This window comes from Dendrobium catenatum, unplaced genomic scaffold (assembly GCF_001605985.2).
Source record: "Dendrobium catenatum unplaced genomic scaffold, ASM160598v2 fragScaff_scaffold_1024, whole genome shotgun sequence".
Taxonomy (NCBI): Eukaryota; Viridiplantae; Streptophyta; class Magnoliopsida; order Asparagales; family Orchidaceae; genus Dendrobium; species Dendrobium catenatum.
The window spans coordinates 3,225,067-3,246,967 of record NW_021319486.1 but is presented as its reverse complement, the minus strand read 5'-3'; positions in this window follow the sequence as shown (position 1 = coordinate 3,246,967).

The window sequence follows — 21,901 nt, the reverse complement described above, 5'->3', positions numbered from 1 at the left end:
CACAAACTATAAACTATTGAGATATTATATGCATTGGTATAAGAGCCTCATAGTTTTGTCTTGTTTGAATAACTTCCAGTATGTCAACCATCCCAAAATTACTCTGGGAAGAGCACGCTTAACTACAAAGTTTTTTAATAAAATTTCAACCATTACACCAAAAGATGCCTTGAAGTTTAAGAGTTTAACTTAAGGAGATTCATATTTCCAACCTCTGTCTCCACTGACTACGGTCCTTCCAACCTTGGTCGCCCATCGATAAAGGTCTTTTCGATCTCCGTTACCCACAATTATGATCTTTTTTACCACCTTCACCGACTACAGTCCTTCCGATATTCATCACTAGATAATGGTCTTTCCAACCTCCATTGTTAGCTGACTATGTTCCTTCCGACCTTCATCACTAGACAATGATCTTTCTGACCTCCATCTCCTGCTAATTATGGATCTTCAGCCTTCCTTCATCGATTACGGTCCTTCCGACTTCCATCACGAGACAAAGGTCTTTCTGACCTCCGTTGCCCGCCGATTATGATAATTATGACCTTCGTCGCCCGTCGACTATGATCCTTCTGACCTCTGTTGTCAAATAAGAATCCTTCCAATATATGTCGCTCATCGACTATGATCCTTCTGATCTCCATTGCCAGACAACAATACTTCTAATATTTATCGCCTGTCAACTATAATCCTTCCAATCTCCTTCACCAACTACGGTCCTTCCAACCTCCACCATTAGACAATGGTCTTTTTGACATCTGTCGCCCGCCGACTATGGTCCTTTTGACCTTTGTCACTAGACAGCGGTCCTTCTGATCTCTGTCACCCGTCGACTAGGATCCTGCCGACCTCCTTCACTGACTGCAATCTTTCTGACCTCCGTCGCCCACCAAATATGATCCTTCCGCCCTCCTTCGCCTGTTGAATATTGTCCTTCTGACCTCCATTGTCATACAACAATCATTTTGATCTCCTTCACCCGTCGAATATGATCCTTCCAACCTCCTTCACCAACTACAGTCCTTCTGACATTCGTTGCAAGACAATAGTCTTTCTGACCTCTATCGCCCGCCGATAATGGTATTTCTAACCTCTGTTACCCATCATCTACAGCCCTTCTAACCTCTTTCTGACCTATGTCACCAGACTAATAATAGTCTTTTCGACTTCTGTCGCTTGCCGACTAATGTCATGTCGACTTCCTTCACCAACTACACTCCTTCTGACCTCTATCACTAGACAACGGTCTTTCTGACCTCTATCGACTACTGACAACAGTCTTGCCAACCTCTATCGCCTATAGACTATAATCCTTTTGGCCTCCTTCATCGAATACAGTCCTTCTGACCTTCGTCGTAAGACAATAGTCTTTCCGACCTTTATCACCAAAAAATGGTCTTTCCCACCTCTGTCGCCCACAGACTATGGTCATTCAAACCAAACGAACACATCAATAGTGATGATTCATATTACCACCATGTAATGCACTCTATGTGATGTATATTTGTTATATCAAGCCAAGGCCTTCCCCTCGAGGAAAGGCCTTATTTATAATCAACTACAAATACTAGTGGATCATTTCAAACTAGGTTAGGCCCCATAGCTTTTTCCCCTTTTTAGGGGTTTCGACATAAAAACTTTAGGATCTTTTATGAATACTACACCATCTATTTTATCTGATTATGTGTTGGATCTTCGTACAAAGCTTAGACGTTAAGTTATATATATTTCTCTACCGCCATGAATATTCCAGGACGCAACAGCCCTAATAGGCTAAGCTTATATTTGGCTTATCTTAGATATTGAGTTAATCTATAACATGAAGCTAATCTACCTAAAGGTTTTAGATTGATAAATGATAGACCCCAATCAAGTTTAGCAAATATTATAGCTTAGAATTACTTAGGTTGCGCCATACTATTGTTGGATTGACTAGCCTAACCATCTATGATCCCCCTAGGTTCATCTAATCTAGTAGACCCCATAATCTTATATTTACCATATTGGCCCACTCAAGTTCTAGCTAATTTGAAGACCTTCAAGGATGCATATTCACATAGTATGTAAAACATTTTGCATTTATAGTACACCTTAGATTTTATTAGGAAACTATGTCCACTTTGTAGGCCTATATAGATTGTGTTAGTTCAAACTTTATAAAATTTGTTTTCTATCATGCGTGGCGGAGGAGATTAGTAAATTTTCAAGGGTGGCTTCGAGAGTTGACGTAGATTTTTAGGAATATCAAAGCACTATAAATCTCTTATGCAGTTTATTCAATAGCTTTCTACCTCTTTTTTTCATTCTCAACAACTCTAATCATTAATAATCTTAGTGCGCCGAATAATTTTCAGGAGTTGACGTAGATTTTTAGGAATATCAAAGCACTATAAAAAATTTGTACTTGCATGATACTTTCATAGGAGAATTTACTTCTTGCAAGATCTTTATCTTTAAGTACTACGCTAATAATTGTTCTCTTTAAAGTTGCAGTCATCATCCAATTGAGTGTGTTGATATAATTGAATAAAGTAGATCTTCCTTTATATAACATTATTTATTGCAATCTTTATTTTCTTTGATGGTGTATGACCCTTTGAGGTTATATCATTCAAATACTTTAATTATTACACATTTTATTATCTTTAATAATTACAATTTGCATCTTCTCTTATGTGTTAATCTTTATTTCATACACTTACTATACTTAGTCATTTCATTTATCATCTATGGTCCACCCCAACATTCGGTGGGTGCATATTTTAAATTTTATAATTCATTTGAAAAATTGAATTTCTTACTGTTCCTGATCAAATATTTATTGTAACTAAGAGATATAATAATTATTAACATAAAAATAAAATTATTACTTTAATGACATTTATTAAAATTATAATTAATCCCTAATTACCTTAAATAAAACATGGTTTATTTATCATTCAGTATTTCATTATCATAATTAATACAAATTAAGTATTAATAAATTTAATATAAAGTTAACCCCTAATAAATCTCTAATAACCGTGAAGACAAAAAATAGAACTTTATTAAAATTCATTCAATAATTTCTAATTTCAAACCTAATTAAAATAATTAAATTCCTGAAAATTTATGGCCTTAGTTATAGTACACTAATCAAATCTAATTACCCTAATTGGTACCAAATTAGCCAAATTAATTAAAACACAAGCGTGTTTCCAAACATGTAATACTGCCCTCATAAATATTTTCACAATAAAACAAAAACAATCATTGAATTTTTTACTAGAAAATAAAAATAAAATTATCAAACATAATTTCTACTAATGTACATATTTTCAAAACACAAAATCAAACATGAAAAATAGAAAAAAAATCCAAAAATGCCACATTATTTACATCATAATTTGTAGCTCACAAATTCAGTCCAAAAGTCTCCAATCTACTAAATAAAGCTGCATATATCAAAACCATATAATTAAAAGCTTCATGCATCAAATAAACCCGTTCTATAGTTCTATCGAAGCATGGATAGATACTCTTTTAAAACTGTTCTTGCATTATGCTACTTGATTAACCTTTGCTAAGTAAATTTCCAGGTGTGAAGAGGAGGCGAAAAGCTTGTTTTGCATTTATAATAACATAATTGGACCTTGAAACCTTCATTTTTCTTCTCTTCAGGAACTCCATGGAGTTTTCCAAGCACCGGGTAGGCTGCATTTTCTCTAGAAGAACAATTTCAGGCCTAGAAAGTATCATTTGCAAGTTACACATAACTTGCTTACATGAGCCATAGGTAAAAATGATTTAGTCTTTTTTTTCCCAAAGGTTTTATTTATTTCAATAGTAGAAAAAAACTTACAAAGCAAGGCCAGAAAAAGGCCAACACAAGAAAGAAAAAACAGCCAAAATAACAAATTGCAATAAATGATGGATTGCAAAGCAACCTGAAATAAAAGGGAGCTTAAAAGCCCCATAGGCTTCTGGACTCAAATATGCCACCTAGTTGCCAGGCTTAGACCATCCTTGGAGATTGAGAAGGAAAAAACTAGAAATCCCAAATACACATAAAGTTCATAAATAACACAGCAAATGGACATCAAACCTAGCAGAGAATTAACCACCAAGGTTGCCAAACAAGCCAAGGTCATCCAAGGTGCGTGTAGGAAACCTGCCTCATCATTGTCCGATCCAAAAAAACTAACCAGCCAAGTAGAAAGTATCCAGATAACCCATAACCAAGTAGATAACATCCAGTAAACCCATAACCAATTAGATGGCACCCAAAAATAAAAGGAAACCACAAAAAACTACCGGTCGGTAACAAGCCTAGCAACTGACCCACAGGAGAAAAGCCACATCCAACAACAACTAACAAAAGACATGAGTTCAACATACAGAAAAACCATGCCACACAAAACTAGCAAAGGTAAAGAGGGTCACCAACATAAGACAACCACAACAACACCTTACTTTCTTTTAGATTTCTGCCTACCCCTTTTTCCACCTCCATGACAAATGGTTTTATCAACCATATAACAAACATTCAAGTTATACACCTCCACCAGATCATCCCATTCATCCCCATTACCCAAGGCAATGAAACAGACCGCTCTAGCTAGTCCGAGTGATCCAAGGAAGGACCCTAATGTCCAAAGATAATTGAGCATTCAAAGCTTCCTTTGATATAAGAGAAATTGTCAGATCAGTTAATGACTCATTTCCAACCAATTTAACACTATTGGGTGATGATTCTTTTTCCAATGAAGCTAGAGGAGAAACCTCATTATTAATAGAAGAATATCCATTCAACATAGCCACATAAACCATGAAAAACCTTTTCAACAACATTAGGGGAAGCAACTATTTGATTAGGAAATACATCCAAATCAAACCCAAACTCGTGAGAGTAGGATTTAGTGAAAAAATAGTGGATTCATAATGCAATCCATCAATAATTCCATGATTTGAAAGAAGTATATAGGGGGAAGCATAATGTTCACCCTCACTTACCAATTCATTAGCTAACCCAACATTAATTTCTAAATCCAAAGTAATGCCCGCAAGTGGAGATAGAGGAAGAGTGCCATCATAATCCCCTAACTCCATAGGGTTAACCACAACAGGAACATAGTCAGAGGAAGCCAGAGGACCAACCTGCATTTTTTCCTCAATCGATTGCCCCACACCACCATCATGAGTCGAAGGCCCGATAACCAAATTTTCAGCAAACCTCATTGTCCGAAGAATCATTAACAAGCTCATTACCAAGCACATCAACCTTGCTGCTAACATTAGTAGTAGGAGTAGAATGAGGATGTAAAATGCTACACTCCAATTTTGAGTGCCCTAACTGTTTACAATGAGAGCAGTAAGAGGGAAAATCATCAAAAACCATAGATTGAATGTAACCCAAGCTATCAGAGCCAACCTAAGCTATCAGGGCCAACCCAAACTTCATCCAAATTTTTTTGGTAACATCTAACTCACAAGGACCCGTGCAACCAAGGGACAGGAGCCGGAAGAAGTAGCATGATCGATCTTAAGAGACCAACCGAAGAGAGAAGAAAGGCCATGCAAGATACGAGGGGGAAAAAGATGAGGCCTAAGATTGGGAAACGACACCCAAATAGGAATAATTGGGAATTCAACATCAATATCAAACAAAGGGGTCCATTTGAAAACTTTCATGAAGCAATTGTTTAAAAAGTAGGATCTATGAACAAACACCCTATAGTAATCGAGATCATTCACAAGTTTAATCAATACATGCTTGGGATTGAGAATAATCACAAATAAATAATCAATAAGTTTGAGGTTAAAAAAGAAGTTCCTGATAGCGTCAAGCGATGGACGACACCCCATAAATTTTCCAACCAAAGCAAACTCAAGGGGAGCTGCAAGCATAAAAATCTTTTTCTTAAAAAAATCCACAAGGCTGACAGACCACGATGTGAAGTAATTTCAAGATCAAGAAACTTAGAAGAAGAAGAGGCACCATTTAAAGCATCTTTAAAGAAGCGAGTACAGTGAAAGTTCGTTCGGGATGTTAAGCCCTATGAACTTAGTGCCAAGCTAACCAAGAGGGGGGGGGTGTAAATTGGTATTTAAAAAAAAATTCTTAAGACAAAGAAGGAAAATCACAAACCAAATCGCACCACAAAAATAAATGTGGAATTTAAAAGTGCGGAAGCAAGAAAAAGAACATAGAAATTTATAATGGTTCGGTCGACTCGACCTACGTCCACTCCTTGGAGGCACCCTCCAAGTATTGCACTACAAAACGTGACTCTCCTTTAGCCCCCACAGCTAGGCGGAGAAGCCCTCACAAGAAACTCCTTTTTGCCACCCCGGCAAGGCAGAGAACCCACCTCCTTTTGCTTCCTCCTGAAGCTGGCAGAGAACCACAACCAAAAGAAAAATTTATAGTGGTTCGGTCGACTCGACCTACGTCCACTCCTTGGAGGCACCCTCCAAGTATTGCACTACAAAACGTGACTCTCCTTTAGCCCCCACAGCTAGGCGGAGAAGCCCTCACAAGAAACTCCTTTTTGCCACCCCGGCAAGGCAGAGAACCTACCTCCTTTTGCTTCCTTCTGAAGCTGGCAGAGAACCACAACCAAAAGCAAAACTCTTTACCTCTACCGACCCTTCCACGGACGAGAAACTCCAGACGAAAGACAAGTAGAGCGATCCTTGAGCAACCCTTGTGAATCCCCTCACAAGCTCCCCCTCACAAGATCCTCTCTCTCTCCCTCTCTCTCTTTCTCTCCTCAAGGTCTTCTCAGGTCAAGGCAGCAGCCAAAAAGTTCTCAAAAACGTTGAAGAAGAGCTCTTTAAATAGAAGAGCTCAAGAGGAGCTCATTAATTGCAAGTAGCCGACTTTATCGTCCAGGCCGATATGGACATCGGCCTGGCCGATTAGTACAAATCAAGGAAGATCGGCCAGAGCACAGCCCTGGGAACAGTCCTGGACGATTGAAATTTGGCTTTATCGTCCAGGCCGATCTCACGATCGTCCTGGCCGATTAGTTCAAATCAGAGGTAAATCGTCCTAAGCACAGCCCTGGGAACAGTCCTGGCCGATTGAAATTTGGCTTGATCGTCCAGGCCGATCTCATGATCGTCCTAGCCGATATGATCGTATCAATCATCCTTAATTACTCCCTTGATTTCATGATCAATTAAGGCATAATTTGGTAATTTCGTCCAGGCCGATCCTGGAATCGTCCTGGTCGATAATTTAAAATACAGTATGCCTAAACTGTCTAAGGCGGCTATCTCTTTCTATTTTGAGATTATCGTCCTGGCCGATACACGTATCGTCCAGGCCGATAGGTTAATGTCGGCTGCCTTAATTAAGAATCCTTAATTAGACTTTCTGTTTTAAGCTGATCGTCCCGGACGATATAAATATCGGCCGGGACGATGTGGGCAAAAACATAAATTCCAAGCCTCTCAAGTGTGTGTGTGTAGGGTTACTTAGCATTAGTCTTTTTGATCATTACAAGTAGACTCAAAAGGTGAAAAATAAAATTACAGACTCACTTAACCCTAAACCTACGCAATCTTGAACTTGGCTTCTTTATGATTGTCCGGTCTTCGATTCCTAAAAAGTTAGAAGCAACAAGTAGTCCAAGAGAAGTAGTGTTTGTCAATCATCAAAACATAAGCCATGAAAAAAATAGATTTGCAACATACAGTTCTTCCCATTCAAAAACCCAGGATCCATCAACCAAGGAGCCGCCATGGATACAATGAAACCAGAAACAAAATAAAAATAGAAATAGAACACACAAAAACTAGAGGAAGCAAGAAAATTCCTTGATGTTATAATCACATGAGACATCGATGAAGATTACATGGAGGAGAACAGTTAGGAGAAAAAAACACTAGCATAGAGCATCTCGAAAAAAATGAAGAATGATGTAAGACAATGATGAATTGTAGTGATAATAGTTAGGGATATTAAAGTAAAGAAAAATAATTTACAAATTGGTGCAAATAAAATAGGAAGTGATAAATACAATTTTTTACTCATTGTCATTCCTTTCGGTCGTTAAGCTCACATCAATAAAGGATAATAATTTGGGGAATATAAAACTCAAAAAGAGGTTACATATATGAATATCAAAAAATAAGGACCTTTTCCAAACACCACCTCATAAAGCCTTAAGATCATTTACCAAATAATTGTTAATTAATGTAACATATGAAGCTCAAATATTAGATTATTATGAGAAAAAGAATAAGAATAAGAGAGAAAGTACTTTCCACTAGTTGTATGGGGAATAACTATGTTACTCAGTATATAATATAAGTTTTAGATGTGAGTTAGTCAATAATTACTAAGAAAAGCAACACAAGAAGATCAAATATCAAATCGACGAGAGAGAGAGAGAGAGAGAGAGAGAGAGAGAGAGAGAGAGAGAGAGAGAGAAAGAGAGAGTACTTTCATAGGCTATAAGAAGATTGACTATGTTACATGGTAGCATTCCACGAATAGTTGTGGCATGGCCTCTTATTTTACTTTGGGATCACTCTCATTGTTGGATTTAAATTGAATTTTCCTTTGTGATCATTATCTCCTCTTATCTTTAACTTCCCGAACCTCTGTGTAATGCAAGTTTCAATCAATTATAAAAGAAAATTTTGAGAAGTATGTCCCACTATTGGAAAATATCAAATTGATCAATGAACTTGAAAATGGCCTTTCTATGTGAAATTATAGATGCCATATACATTATCATCAATAGAAGAAGCTTGTTAATTTATTGTATGAGTGAAAACAATCTTCTTGATGAATGAGATGATATAAAAATTAACATTTTTTTTTTTAATTTTGTGTTAACAAAATTTTTGTTGCGTCATAGAGAACAATATGAATGATTGCAATTTATTGGGTTTTCTCCCTAAAGAAGACCCACAAGGATTTCTCCCTCTACAAAGGGAGATGATCCAGGATCTTTTTTAAGGGTGTCAATATTTGACACGACTTGAAAACCCGATCCGAATATGACCTAAAAATTTTGAGTTAGGTCAACCCTTTTGAGAAATCGGTTAGGTTCGGATTTAACAAGCAGACCCATTTCAAAAATTAGGTTGAGTTTGGGTTAACCTGAAAATCTAAAAATGACCTAGATTGACTTGCACTAACCGTGTTTACTCGTGTCGGGTCAGCCCTCAGCCCTACATCGCTTCTACTTGCATCTCCATTACATCAAGTCATGTCCCGCTTATGAGACACTTTCATGCTACTACACTGTCGTTGCCAGCATTTTTGAGCAACAAACTCGGCAGGTCGAGTTAGGTCAACTTGGTAACCCATGCAAGTCAGGTTAATGTTGAGACAGTTCCAAATTCAAGCCGAACATGACTTATGACCCGATTTTAACAGGCCTACTTTTATTATGGTGAGTTAGTATCACACCTGACCCAATATGACCTGCTATCATATAGATCATACTATCCCTAATTATGGCCAAGACTGACTTTATCATTTAGTTGGAGAAGTATTAAAATAAAACTTTCAATTTATATGCTACACAAAGCCGCTACTGAATACAGTATAAAGTAGAAGACTAATGATTCTTCAAAATAATTTTTATGTATCATCCAAAAATACATGTATAATTTGAGGTATCTACAATAACACTTGGCAAGAACCAATAAAACCAAATGAAATTCAAGCCTGCAAAATAAAATTAACCAAACCAAAAGGCATGCTACAACACAGATCAAAGCCTAATATTCAAAATTGCTCATTTCGCTCCTTACCATTTTCCTGTCTTTAAAATGAAAGATAAAGTAGAAATTAGTTAATATTTCTCACTAGGCTATCATTGTCTAAAATAGAAATCAATAACTGAAATCATAAGAGCTGAAAGTACTGTGCTATAATAATAAACTGAAGTACTATATGAAAAATTGAAACTAAAATGTATACTAATATTAAATGCATTTAAATAACTATTGAATTTTACTCTTATCACAAAATTTAAAATAGCCCTCAAACTCCAATTTCCCAACATATTTATTAGTTAGTAGAATCTCTCCTTATAACTCTTAGACTTTGACATAATAGAATCACACCTCATTAGCCCACTAGCTCTAGCATAATAGAATCCTACCTCAGTAGCCCACTTGTGCTAACATAATAGAATCCCACCTTGATAGCCCACTGGCTCAAGTATAATAGAATCTCACCTCGATAGTCCATTAGTTCTAGCGTAATATAATCCCTTCTCATATCCAGATTATCATACTCTTCTTTCAATATTATTATACATATTTAATGCATTTTATTAAATAAAGGATTATTGGACTCAATAAAAATTACCAAAATGCCTGATAAGTATAAATACTATATTTTTTTATGTATTGTACTTTCAATGAAAACTTATTATTTTAATTGTGTTGTGTTGGAAAAATGCAAAAAGGGAATAAAATTCTAAGTATCATAATGATCATGACATCAAACCAATTAACTCCACATCACCATCAAGAACACTACTGAAGTACAATAATATTTACAAGGCTGAGCATACTTCTCTATTTAATAGCATCACAGAGTCAAAATGGTCAACTTGGCAGCACTGTGTTCATTATCTTTATAAGAACCCGTATTTTTACTCTACCAAATAAAAAATTTTTATATTCATTATAAGTATAAATCACAAACCATCTTCGCCATACCATTGATATTATAGTGCTTTAATTATATGATTTTTTCATAATTGTTTAGCACTAGTGAAAATCCTTAAGAAATTGACACCTATTTGTACAATTGGGGATTTTGAGACCATTAGGTGTCCGTTTTGCAAATTGATTTTATAAATATTTTTAAAATAAAATGATTATATAGATCTTAAGTTGTGTATATGATTTTTGGAATTGAATGAAGACGTATATATTGATATTTTTATCGATAGTTTTATTTTTGCTCCTATTGATATTGATAAAAAAATTAGGTAACACTGGTTGTTATTATTAAAAGATAAAAAAATAATTCTTTTAAATTAGATTTTGGGACATCATAGTTTTTAAGTGGCGTGGCATCATAATTTATCATGCCTTGGTGCCAAAATTATCACTCGGGCACTACAGTGTTTAAAAGCCAGTAGCATCGTAGCATAGCAGTTGTAAATTCCAAATGACACAATCTGCCAACGAAGCTATGCAACTATTCACTAAGTAACTAATTCACATCAGTAGGTGCTAAGATGGAGCAAAAACATCAGTGCAGCGACATTATTTCATTTTATGGGCATTGCGGTGCCAATCTTTCAAGCTCCATAGAGACAATTTCCTAATTTATGTTTTTTTCTTATAAATAGTCATTGTGTTATGTTTATAGAGGAGTACGATCACTTGTATAATTTCAATACTTTCAAAGTACTTCTATGAATTTCTCTTAGAGTGACACTAAGAGAGTTTAGTTAATTACTTGATATAATCCATTAGAGAGTTTTAGTTAGTGTTTGTTGAAGCAACTTTGTAAATTAAGGGTGAAAGATTATAAAAGAGACATTTTGATCCATTATACTGTTATATTTCTCTTATATCTTTGATTCTTCCATGGTATTAATGAAAATGAGTTTTCTTAATTATTATATCTTGTCCATCTAAGCCTCTTATTTTGTATTGGTAATATAAAATGCATGTTCAATACTAATGTAGGCTCTTGGGAAATCAATGTTTAAGATGTTTTTAATATTTATCATGATCTTAATTTAATGCACATAGTGGTCATATTTATAATTAAAATTTAATATGGTGTAGAGTCCTCGATAAAGGAGTACAAGAACAACTAGGAGTATTGATATAGACTTTTACAAGTCTATCTATAGCAGGTAATGGATTCTAAATTCTTAAGGAGATGATTTAACTATAGGAGGTCAGCAGATATCCTTTTCATCCTTACAAGCTCGACAAATATCTAGGGATGCATATGATCTTAATCATATCAAATGTAAAGAGTCTTATTAAAAAATATATGTATTTTATTATTATCAATTCAAAACACTTTTATCAAATATAATTTCTAATATTTTTCTATTACTTTTATTCAGTGATTGAAACTCCAAAATCATCATTTATAATTGAAAGGATAATTATTGTAATTTAAGTAAACAGTACTAGTAAATTGCAAGTAAGCATACTTCCTTGTGGGATCGATACTCTACTCTATCATTATATTACTTGATTCAACATATATACTTACATATATTAAGTGGATATTTTTAACTTATATCAAATAAAACCTAAAATTTATATTGGGATTGATAGAGCCCTAACATTTTGATATAATCCTTAAGGTTCAACCCATGCCCCCATCAATGACTTAATGGTAGGCAACATAAACACTAATGAGCAAACATTTATAGTTTCAGTGAATATGTAAAATGTCATTCTAAGACTTTAATCGTACTATGACACTATATTTCAAAGTTCAAAATATTTTTAATTCAATAAAAATTGCACCAATTTTGAAATCATTGAGAGAATTTTTAACAAAATATTCAAAATCTCAATCTTTATAATATATAAAAGAATATGTGGTAGAAGTTTTACCAATATAAAGGTATCTTCTATTTTTAGCAAGGGGGTATCAATTTTATTAGAAAAATACCAAAAAAAAATTGAATTTTTTAAAACTAAGATGGGCAAAATATAACCTACATCGAGATGAACAACTTTTTTAACTACCTCGAGGGCTATAAATGACACAAAGCGGCTCAAAATGAACTTTATCTCTCTAAAAAACCTATCCTTCTCTCTCCTGCACTGCTAACACGACAGTCAAATGTAATAGAATTGAAAGTTCGTTAGTGATGTTAATCCCTATAAACCGACCCAACACTAACCAAGAGGGGGGGGGGGGAGAGAATTGGTATTTTAAAAATTCTTACTATCAAGACACAAAACTCAAACCAAGATTCACCACAACGTAAATTAAAGTGCAAAAAATTAAATGCGAAAGTAGTAGAAAAAGAACACAAGAATTTATAGTGGTTCGGTCAACTCGATCTACGTCCACTCCCCGAAGGCGCCCTCCGAGTATTGCACTACAAAAGTGACTCTCCTTTTGCTCCCACAGCAAGGCGGAGAAGCCTTCACACAAACTCCTTTCTGCCAACCCCGCCGAGGCAGAGAACCCAACTCCTTTTGCTTCCTCCTGAAGTAGGCAGAGAACTTGGATCCATTGCTAAAGCTCACCTCTCTCAACCCTTCCAAGGACAAGAGACTCTAGTGGAAGAAGAAGTGGAACAATACTTGGAGCAACCCTTGTGAATCCCCCTCACAAGCTCCCCCTCACAAAATCCTCTCTCTCTCTCTCTCCCTCTCCTCTAGGTTTTCTCATGTTACGACAGTAGCAAAAGATCTCCTCTAAGGTAGAGCAAGAGATCTTAAATTAAAGAGCTTCAGAATAGCTCTTATTTTATACAAATCAACTTTATCGTCCAGGCTGATAGGGGTATCGCGCCTGGCCGATCAGCGCAAATTTTGCTCAATCAGACTGATCGGTTTGGTAGAGTAATTTTGGTCACATCGTCCAGGCCGATAGGATATCGTCATGGTTGATTAGTTTAAATTTGAGCCAAATCATCCTGAACATCACCTTGAATTGAAGTAGGCCGATGTCAATCGTCCACGACATCATCCCGACCGATCCTGTGATCTGCCTGGCCGATGTGAGCGTATAATTAGCCTTAATTGCTTTTCTTAATTATCATATCAATTTAGGCATAATTATGTTGTATCATCCAGACCGATAGTATATTGTCCTAGCTGATCTCCTAAAATAAAGAATACCTAAATAGATCATGGCGGCTGATTCTTTTTGATTTGATCCTATCGTCCAGGTCGATCAGCTTAATGATGGCTGCCTTAACCATGATGCACTGATTAGGGTTTTAATTTTTGAACTGATCATCAAAACCGATATAAATATCGGCCCGGCCGATGTGAGAAAAATCTGAAAACTCTAAATTCAGAAAGAAAAAATCACTCAAGTGTGTGTGTAGGGTTACTTAGCATCAGACACCTCAAAGATTACAATTGACTCAAGAAAGGGAAAAAGTACATTACAAACTGACTCAGACCTAGTCTACCCAATCTTGAGCTGGTTCTGATTACCCTCTGATCTTGTGGTCCTAAAATATCAGTAGGCAAGGCAGTCGAAGTAAAACATAAGTGTTTGTAACCATCAAGATTCTATTTCTAAAAAATAAATACGCAACAATCTCCCCCTTTTTGATGATTGAAAGCACACAAAAAAAATCTAAGGAGTTAAGTCAGTTTAATGAAGACTGTGTGAAGGAAAAGAACACAAGTCAACTATTAAAGTACAAAGTACAAAGCAACTAGTAGTACAGCAAATCACTCCCCCTTTTGACATCATAAAAAGGAGGGGGAAAAGTAAAATAGAAAACATAAATTACCAACAGAGAAACAAAAACAAACTATAACAAAAGAAAGATTATTAAAATGATGAGCCCTGATCATCTGAAGGTGGAGGAGGTGGTGGTGGAGGCCGCTGAAAGTAACTAGTCATCGTGGAAAATTGAGATCCAAACTAGGCCATGTCCTGGTCGTGCTGCTGCTGCTGGTGTGCAACGTAGGCGTCAAAACGGGTTAAGTCCTCAGCATGTTGCTGCTCCTGTACAGTAACGTATTCCTTGAAGCAAAGTTCCTACTGGTCGAATCGCTCCACCAACTGATCCAGCTAAGAGTGCTGGCGGAGTAGGATAGGTTCAGGAAAAGGAGCGGGAGCCTCCTCCTCCTCGGTACGAGCTTCCCCATCCTCCGGGTGGAGACAAGTACTGTGAAGAGTTTGAAAGGAAATGTTGGAGTAGAAAGCAGTGGGGAGATCTGATGGATCAGGATATTGGAGGTTATATTTTGTTTCTAGAACATATACAATGAGATATCCTAAGGCAAGATTTAGTTTCCTCCTATGACCTAGATCTCCAATTGTAGTCAAGTGATCGATGTAGTGAAAGATCAGGTTGGTTGCATTGAATTCGTGATGGGCTAGAAAGTAAAAGTGGTGATCAAAAGAAGAGGAGTAATGTGGACATGATTACCAGCCTTTGGGATAATAGAGGTGCGAAGGACATGTTGAACAGTCCTAGCATCTTTGAGTAAAGAGCTAGTCTCTCCAACATGAAAGTGGGTTGTGATGTTCCGAAGGAAGTGATTGGTCGGAGCACAGTCATAATCAGGATCAGAACACATGGTATGAATTTTTTCCCCTATGGTGGAAAGTTGTAGAAGTTCTTGGCAATCCTAATATGTGATCTCGATGGGGCGTCGATTTATATATGAGGTAAGAGTAGTGTAAGAAAAATTAATTCTAAGGCTTGCGAAGAATTCAAAAAAAAGTTTAGAATTAAAGGGGACAATCATAGTTAAAAGAAAGCACAAGGAGGTATGGGCAAATAAGTCGAGTACCAGATAAGAGAGATAATCTAGATTGCAGTCCGAGAGACTGTGATTTCAGCCTCTTTGTAGCGCTGGTAGGCAGCTTGATCATCCGCCTCCAGGAATCGAGGGTCCAAAGTGGCCCTCGAGGAAGTGTCAGAAAGATGATGTGAGCACTTCCCTCTTGCCATTTTCAGAGAATAGAGCACTAGAGCAAGAATACAAGGAGTTTGAGAAAGCTTGAGTTAAGAAAATGGCTGGAAGGCTCTGAATTTATAGGATCGATCATATTAGCCAGACCGATCGCAGGATCGTCCAGGCCGATAAGGTTCAATAATTGCGTACAAGCCGATTGGTCAAAAAGGCGGTCTGATCGTCCGGGTCGATCAGATATCGGCCTGGACGATTACACATAGGCAATCATCCTGATGAGTCAAGCCGGACGACCGTTGAAAAAGCAAATCGTCCGGGCCGATTCGGTGGATCGTCCGGGACAATGTCCAATAATGGATAATACCGGTCAAATTTAAAACATTTAAATCATGTGCCACATGTATCAGCCAGGCCGAACAGATGGATCGTCCGGGCCGATTTTCCAAAAATGGATCATCCTAGTCGATTTTAAAGATTTTAAACATATATCCATGTGTATCGTCCAGGACGAACACGTGGATCGGTCAGGCCAATTTCCCATAAAGAGGAGAACATCGTCCGGGCCGAAAAACCTATCGGCCAGTCCGATAAAAAATGATTGAAACAGAAGACGATCAGATCGTCCTGGCCGATTATGGATCGTCCAGGCCGATCTGAAGCAGAAAATCAAATCAGTCGGTAGAGGGGAGTTTTTAGAGTAAATTGATCGGATCATCTTAGCCGATAGGGGTATTAGCCGGGACGATGTGAACAAAAATTTGAGAATCAGAGGATGGATGGAGATGATCAGACAAGGCCTAAGAAACTTAACAACAACAAAAAGGACAGAAACACAACCGAAAATAAAAACAAAAAATATATATTTTTTAGTTTTAACAAGGTATGAATATGAAAAATGCTCTAAGTAATTAAATTTTAAAGATTTATAAGACTAATGAGTTAACAATGTCAAAATCTGAAAATGGTAGAATATCCGATCCTGTTAACCCTGGCTCGGACTTCTTTCAGGGCAAAATTCTTGGAAAATAAAAGCCTAACTCAGAACAAACTAATTTTGTAAAAAAAGATATGTTCAAAACTTGGTTCCAGAGAAAATATCTTATAAAATAATATACCAAAGTAATTTTTCTCAAATATGGAATTTGAAATCAAGCCTTTGAAAAATATCAAGTAACCCATGAATTCTTCTAAAAATTTTAAAAGTTTGAAAGAGAGATAAGCTTGTTTTTTGTTGGCTCATTTTATGCCTCTTGTCAATTTGAATGGTTTACTTTGCACATCTTTTGATTTTTGATACACTTTGTGCATATTTTTTTCAATTTGGCATTATTGTGCATCTTTTTATTTTAGCGTCATTGCCCCCCCCCCCCCCCTCTTTTTTTGCATTGCCCCCCCCCCCCTCTTTTTTTTTGTAAGCTAAATCCCTTTTCAAAAACTCTTAAATATTTTTAGTTGTGAGCAAATCTTTCAGATATTAGAGAAGAAAAATTCACTCTCTAATATATGAAAGAATAAATCACAAAACAGACTCATAATCATATGATGAATGTAATGGAAAGATTTTAATTAACTTGAAAGATATATAAAAACTTTGAACATTATATATATAAGGTAGATTATTGTAGTAAGATAAAAAGATCTTAATTTTAAAATCCATTTGTTAATTTGAGATATATTTTTGTTTAGAAAAGAAAATATACCACTAAAAGAGGTTAGAGGGAGGGAAATTATCAATAGTGTTTCTCCCTTTAACTGATTTAGAGATGTTTAAACATTGGCAAAAAAAAAAAAAAACTAGAAAAATTTATCATAAAGTAAAAGGAAAGCAAAAGTAAAAACAACAACAAACATGAAAAGCTTAACACAAAAATAAAAGACGTATAACAACAGAGTATGCAATCCAGAAATTATTAAGCAGTAAGTTTAAGCAATTTATGAGCCGCGAGCCTCCGCTGTCCAAGCTCTCACGAGATCTTTGGTGCGAGCACACCTACAAAAATCATCAACCGTTATATTTAGGAACCTAAACAAGTTTGGGTCACTCCTTATGAAAATAATGTAATACATTTATGTTATGCTGTGAAACATGCAGTTTTGGTCTCCAAACCTAATGTGTATTATGGTGAATGATATAAGTGTGTGCTATGTGTTCTAACATGCCACATGAAAAACATCTAACACTAGAAAAATGATTTCTTAATCGGTTCGGGTTATAATGTCGCTTCCTAGGTTTAGGCTTTAAATCAGGTATTGATGTATTCCAACTTTTCTCAAGTGTATTTAATTTTTCTTTAAGCGTCAAGTTAGCATTTTCTAAATCAACATTCAAACAATGCTTTTTATGCTCATATTCTTTAGTAGAAGCTTTAAAATCAAATTCAAGCGAGGTATAGGAAGCTTTCAAAGAATCATGCTCAACAATTAATTTAGAATACTTTTTATTTAAATCATCAAATTCATCAAATATAGACATGCGATTGCTATCAATTTGGCGGTGATCTTTAATCAAAATTTCATACTCTTTTTGTAAATTCAAAAACTCTAATTTCAAACTAGCATGAGTTTTCTATATGATGCATGAATTTTCTCACATATTTCAAGCAATTGGTCATAGGTTAGTTTACATACCTCTTCTTCATCACTTTGATCAAGATGATCATCTGTCATTAAGCATAAGTTTGTTGTTTCTTCCTTAGCCTCAGTCTCAGAGGAGTCAGATGCAGATTCAGCCCAGAACGCCTTTTGGAATTTCTTCTTATCCTTTTTGAACTTGGGTTTCTCCTCACTCTTTTCTTTGCTTCAGTGATCATGAAGTGTAGGACAATCAGCTTTCACATGTCCAGGCTTCCTGCATTTAAAACAAATAATATCAGAAGAATTCTTAAAAATTTTGTTTCCCTTACCTTTGTTCCACTTTTGATGATTCTTTTGCTTCTTCCTTAGAAAGCTTTTAAATTACCTTTTGATGAAGGCAACATCATCACTTTCAGACCCGAAAGAATCAGTATCTGAGTTATTGGCCTTTAGTGCCACAGTTTTCTCCTTCTTTTTTTCACATGCATCCAGATTTCTTTGATTCACTCCTTGCTCGTAAGCAATAAGTGAGCCAAGTAAGTTATCAATTAAATAAGTATTTAAATCTTTAGATTCAGTAATTACAGTAATTTTAGCATCAAAAGAGGAAGGCAAGCATCTCAAAATTTTATTCACCTTTTCATAGTTAGTGAATTCTCTTCCTAAGGCATGCAAAGAAGTTACAATATGAGTAAACCTTATATACATTTCAGAAATTGATTCATGATGTTTCATACAAAAAAGTTCGTAATCATGCAACAAAATATTCAAACAAAATTACTTAACTTTATTAGTTCCTTCATATGTAATGCACAAGCTATCCCAAATCTCTTTACCAAAAGCACAAGTTGAAACACACATGTAATCTTCAGATTTTAAAGCATAGAAAAAACTGTTCAAATACTTTGCATTAAGTTGTGCTAAATCTCTTTCATCAAAAGTCTATTCAATAAAAGGTACTTCGATTTTAATTCCATTAAGTTCACGAGAATGTGGAGAATATCCTTCTTTAATAAGCATCCACATGCGATAATCAATCGATTGTAAGAAAGTAGACATGCAAGTTTTCTAAAAATTAAAAGGAAGATTATCAAACAAAGGTGGTCGTGTAATAGAATATCTTTTCATTGTATTATGATTCCCAAAGTTATCCATGGATTAAAATTCAAAAAGTTTTTAAACTTAATTTTATGAAAATAGCTCTAATACCATTTGAAAGTTCGTTAGGGATGTTAAGCCCTATGAACCGGCCCAAGACTAACCAAGAGGGGGGGAGTGAATTGGTATTTTAAAAATTCTTACAATCAAGACACAAAACTCAAATCAAGATTCACCACAACATAAATCAAAGTGTAGAAAATTAAATGTGAAAGCAGTAGAAAAAGAACACAAGGATTTATAGTGGTTCGGTCAACTCGACCTACATCCACTCCCTGGAGGTTCCCTCCGAGTATTTCCCAACAAAAGTGACTCTCCTTTTTCTCCCACAGTAAGGCGGAGAAGCTCTCACAAAAACTCCTTTCCGCCAACCTCGACGAGGCAGAGAACCCAACTTCTTTTGCTTCCTCCTAAAGCAGGTAGAGAACCTTGCTTGATTGCTGAAGCTCACCTCTCTCAACCCTTCCAAGGATAAGAGACTCTAGTGGAAGAAGAAGTGGAACAATACTTGGAGCAACTCATGTGAATCCCCCTCACAAGCTCCCCCTCATAAAATCCTCTCTCTCCCTCTCCTTTAGGCTTTCTCAGGTTAAGACAACAGCAAAAGATCTCCTCTAAGGTAGAGCAAGAGATCTTAAATAGAAGAGCTTCGGAATAGCTCTTATTTTATACAAAGATCAGCGTAAATTTTGCTCAATCAACCCGATCGGTTTGGAATGATTAGAGTAATTTTTGTCACATCATCCAGGCTGATAGGATATCGTCCTAGCCAATTAGTTTAAATCCGAGCCAAATCATCCTGGACATCGCCTTGAATTGAAGTAGGGTGATGTCAATCATCCACGATATCGTCCCAACCAATCCTGCGATGGGCCCGACCGATGTGATAGTGCAATCAGCCTTAATTACTTTCCTTAATTATCAGATCAATTTAGGCATAATTATGCTACATCGTCCAGGCCGATAATATATCATACTGGCCGATGTCCTAAAATAAAGAATACCTAAATAGATCATGACGGCTGATTCTTTCTGATTTGAGCCTATTGTCCAGGCCGATCGGCTTAATGACGACTTCCTTAACCATGATGCCATAATTAGGGTTTCTATTTTTTAACTGATCGTCCAGGCCGATGTGAGCAAAATCAAAAGACTCTAAATTCAGATAGAAAAAGTCACTCAAGTGTGTGTGTAGAGTTACTTAGCATTAGACACCTCAAAGATTATAATTGACTCAAGAAAGGGAAAAAGTACATTACAAACTGACTCAGATCTAGTCTACCCGATCTTGAGCTGGTTCCGATTGCCCTCTAATCTTTTGGTCCTAAAATGTCAGTAGGCAAGGCAGTCGAAGTAAAACAGAAGTATTTGCAATCATCAAAATTCTATTTCTGAAAAATAGATACGCAACAGGAATAACATATTTAAAATATATTTAAAGTGCAGTTAGTGGCATGACACTATGGTGCTACCATATATTGATGCAGCGCTACTTCATTGTCTAAAAAATTGAGATTGGAGCATTAAAATGTTACTATTTGGCACCTTGGTGGTGCTGCTGCACCGCGATGTTCAAACAACAACATTGTGGCACTCAAATAGTAAAATTTCAGAAATTTTGCTAAAATGAACTCCAAACCCTAAGACTATTTCTAGAACACATGGAACACTTTTTCACACACTAAAATACTTCCAAATACATACAAATAAGTTCAAATATAAGAAATACAATAGGTTACATGACTTCAAATCGGGTCAAACCAATCTAAATAATACTATTAATCTGGAGTTCTCATAGTTAGACAAAGCTTTAGACTACCTATGAATGGGTTCGCTCACCTCACCGTGAGTGGAGGTTAAGATGAATAACCCTCTCTAGAATTCAACTGAAAAGCCTTATATCAATGGGTTGATCATGCACATGGTTGGTTAGGGTCGTGCTAATGATTGAAGCTTATGAGTACTATTACAAAGACGCTAAGGGTTCAGAGGAACTTTTTTTAGGCTAGGAGGATGATAAATGTAAATGAAGATAAATCCCTTGTTTGGTTTGGTTGATTGGCTAAAACTAAGAATTAACCATGATAGACCCATGTTTAGTTTAACTTAATTAGTTGTCATCTATCATGAATTAGCCAATTTGTGTGCATGTGTGTGTCTTGGTTGGGGTTTGTGGTCTTGGGGGTGGTGGTGGGGGGGGGGGGGGGGGGTAAGATGCTTCCAAAAGGTCAAAAAAGCAACAAGAATAATTTTCCTTAGGGTTAAAATGGATTAATCCTGTTGGACATGGTTAACCTAGGCCAATTAGCTTAATTTTAAGGTTAAGCTACTAGGTTAAGTTATGTAATGGTGTTTGGGCAGCCTTTTGAATAAATTGGTTAAGCCAATTTTGGCTTTAAAAGCCATTAAATTTAATTGAGTTCAAATTGATTCTAATGGATCATGTTGAACTATTTAACAAAAATGGTCATACCCATGATCAAATTGGGTTACCAATGGTTGGGTCAAGTCAAATACATCCTAGAAAGGGTTCATGTTCAATTGAATGAACTAATTCAAGGATTAAAGTTAATTTTGTCCAACTAAGTCCATTTGGGTCAAGTAGGGTCAG